Genomic DNA, 3,449 nt, shown 5'->3' with positions numbered 1-3,449 from the left:
ACTTAGCTTTGTTTTCAAAAGAGTACCAGGGTATTGTCAGTTTATTTACGTATAAAAGGTTGTTGTTTTTTTAAATGATGTGTGACTTGCGCACTTTTAAGATGCATCATGCAAACAAGATTTGAACCCTGAACCTCTTGACTGTATGACAGACATGGTAACGACTAATGCTATTCTTAATATAACAAAAACGAGGAAAAGTATATCAGAGACATTTATTTATTGGGTACGTCTCTTATGTAACTCCTTGGCTGCCATTGACAGTGATAGGCGTCCGTTGACTCATCCATGTTTTAGCAGAAAAAAATGACATGCTTACGAATGCGCCATATTGGGACATCATGCAATAATAGGTAGTGATGACATCACGAGAAAGGACAGGCAATCAAGGAGGTATACATTTGATTGGCTAAAATAGTACTGGTGTTAATAAAATGTCAACTACATGTAAAAACTATTTTCAGATTTGTTGAGTCACATAACTTAACAAATGAGGTTTTTTGTTTTCATTTTATCAAACAAAATAGTGGGATGCACACGATAAAAGTGTTGTCTTTGTCTTTTGTTAAGTAATAGAAAATGGCCTCATAAAGGCCTACATGCACGAGAAAGTGAAGTCACTGCTGGCCCAAAATATTGGCACCCCTGAAATTCTGTCAGATAATGCTCAATTTCTCCAAGAAAATGATTGCAATTACAAATGCGTTGGTAGCAATATCTTCATTTATTTTGCTTGCAATGAAAAAACACAAAAGAGAATGGGAAAAAATGTCAATCATGATCATTTTACACAAAACTCCAAAAAAGGGCCAGACAAAAGTATTGGCAGCCTCAGCCTATTATTTGGTAGCACAACTTTTAGACCAAATAACTGCGAACAACCGCTTCCGGTATCCATCAGTGAGTTTCATACAATGCTCTGCTGGAATTTTGGACCATTCTTTTTTGGCCAACTGCTCCAGGTCTCTGAGATTTGAAGGGTGCCTTCTTCAAACTGCCATTTTCAGATCTCTATACATGTGTTCTATCGGATTCAGGTCTGGCCACTTTAGAAGTCTCCAGTGCTGTCTCTCAAACCATGTTCTAATAGTTTTTGAAGTGTGCATTTTGGGTCATTGTCCTGCTGGAAGACCCATGACCTCCGAGGGATACCCAGCTTTCCCACACTGGGTCCTACATTATGCTGCAAAATTTGTTGTTAGTCTTCAGACTACATAATGCCATGCACATGGTCAAGCAGTCCATTGCTAGATGTAGCAAAGCAACCCCAAAACATCAGGGAACCTCCGCCATGTTTGACAGGGGACCGTGTTCTTTTCTTTGAAGACCTTCCTTTAAACAACAGTCTACACAAGCATGAAAAGCGACAAAACATTGCTCACAATATGGATTTTGGAAAAGACAGATCATGAAAGCCTATGTTTGTTTTGGCTTATGTCGCTGGTCTGTCATCGCCCACTCATAAGACATTTAAGAGTATTTTTGATAGTGCTTAAGTTATTGTTTTAAAAATCAATCCTCAACTTTATGCAATTGGCATTTATGCTGTCTGTGCAATCCTTTGTTTTGTTTTATTGATTCCTCATGTTGGAAATTACACATTTCAACTGTGATACAAGAACGGATCAGAGATGTGAGGCAAGCAGTGGCATTTTATCTGACAGTGTACTTCACAAAAACCTCCGCCATGTTTGACTGGGGACCGTGTTCTTTTCTTTGAAGACCTTTTGTTTTGTTTTTTTCCTGTACACTGTATGTTAATGCTTTTTCCCAAAAAGCTCTACTTTTGTCTCATCTGACCAGAGAACATTCTTCCAAAACGTTTTTGGCTTTCTCAAGTAAGTTTTGGCAAACTTCAGCATGGCTTTTTTTATGTCTTTGGGTCAGAAGTGTGTTCGTTATGGGTATTTTACCATAGAGTCCCTTTTCATTCAGGCGCCAACACATAGTACGGGTTGACACTGTTGTACCCTGGGACTGCAGGACAGCTTGAACTTCTTTGGTCTTTTCTCCATGCTAAATGTGGTACACACAAGGACACAGGACAGAGGTTGAGTCAATTTGAATTCATTTTAACTGGCTGCACGTGTGATTTAATTATTGCCACCACCTGTTATGTGCCACAGGTAAGTAACAGTTGCTGGTAATTACACAAATTAGAGAAGCATCACATGATTTTTCAAAGGGTCCCAATACTTTTTTCTGGCCCATTTTTTGGAGTATTGTGTAAAATGGTAATGATTTTTTCCCCCACTCTCTTTTGTGTTTTTTCATTGCAAGCAAAATCAAGGAAGATATTACTACCAACGCATTTGCAATTGCACTCATTTTCTGAGAGAAATTGAGCATTATCTGACAGAATTGCAGGGGTGCCTATACTTTTGGTCAGCAGTGTATATGGACACCAGATCTCAATTAAAATTGTATATATACACACATATATATATAATTATGAATTATTAAAATGTTCGTAAAAATATTAAAATGAATAAATACAGATACACTCTGGTTATAGCCCTCAACAACTCAACAAATAAAGCATTAATCACATTTTAATTTTTGTGTTTTTGAATAAACATTTCAAAATAAATGCAGTTTTATCATTTATAACAAAAGTTTTTCTATTCTTAAAAAGAAAAATGAGAAAATACTTTTTAAGTTTCTTTTTTTTTTTTAAATGAAAAAAATAGTAACTAATAACTTATTGTGTGCCATTGACAACGATAAACGTCCAATTCATTTGAACTGGGAGGACTGACTGTATATGCTAATCTTCCAGTGCCATTGATGCACTAGCCTCTGCCAGCAGTGGCGCCTCCAGAAATTTTTCATAGGGGTGGCCAGATGGGGCCACTTAAAATCTTGGGGTGGCCAAAACTAAAAGCCATAATTTCAGGTTTTCATTATATTATTGCAATAAAAAGGTCAGGGGAAAACTATCAGAAAGACCTAAGGACACGGCTACTGATATACTTTGGTGTATTGTGTAATATTTGATGTTACTAATGATTTAATGTGCATAGTCCATAACTGTCCAGTCAACATTCTGAGTTCCACAACAATTCTGTTTTATTGTGTTATGTATATATTAGGCATAAGGTGTACATTTAACTAGGGCTGTCAAACGATTAAAATTTTTAATCGAGTTAATCACAGCTTATAAATTAATTAATTGTAATTAATCGCAATTCAAACCATCTCTAAAATATGCCATATTTTTCTGTAAATTATAGTTGGAATGGAAATATAAGTCTAGACGGATATATACATTCAACATACTGTACATAAGTACTGTATTTGTTTATTATAACAATAAATCCACAAGATGGCATTAACTTTATTAACATTCTTTCTGTGAAAGGGATCCACGGATAGAAAGACTTGTAATTCTTAAAGGATAAATGTGAGTTTGTATATTGTGACTAAATATTGCCATCTAGTGTATTTGT

Source organism: Corythoichthys intestinalis, chromosome 9 (assembly GCF_030265065.1).
Source record: "Corythoichthys intestinalis isolate RoL2023-P3 chromosome 9, ASM3026506v1, whole genome shotgun sequence".
NCBI lineage: Eukaryota > Metazoa > Chordata > Actinopteri > Syngnathiformes > Syngnathidae > Corythoichthys > Corythoichthys intestinalis.
This window is presented reverse-complemented; position numbering follows the sequence as displayed.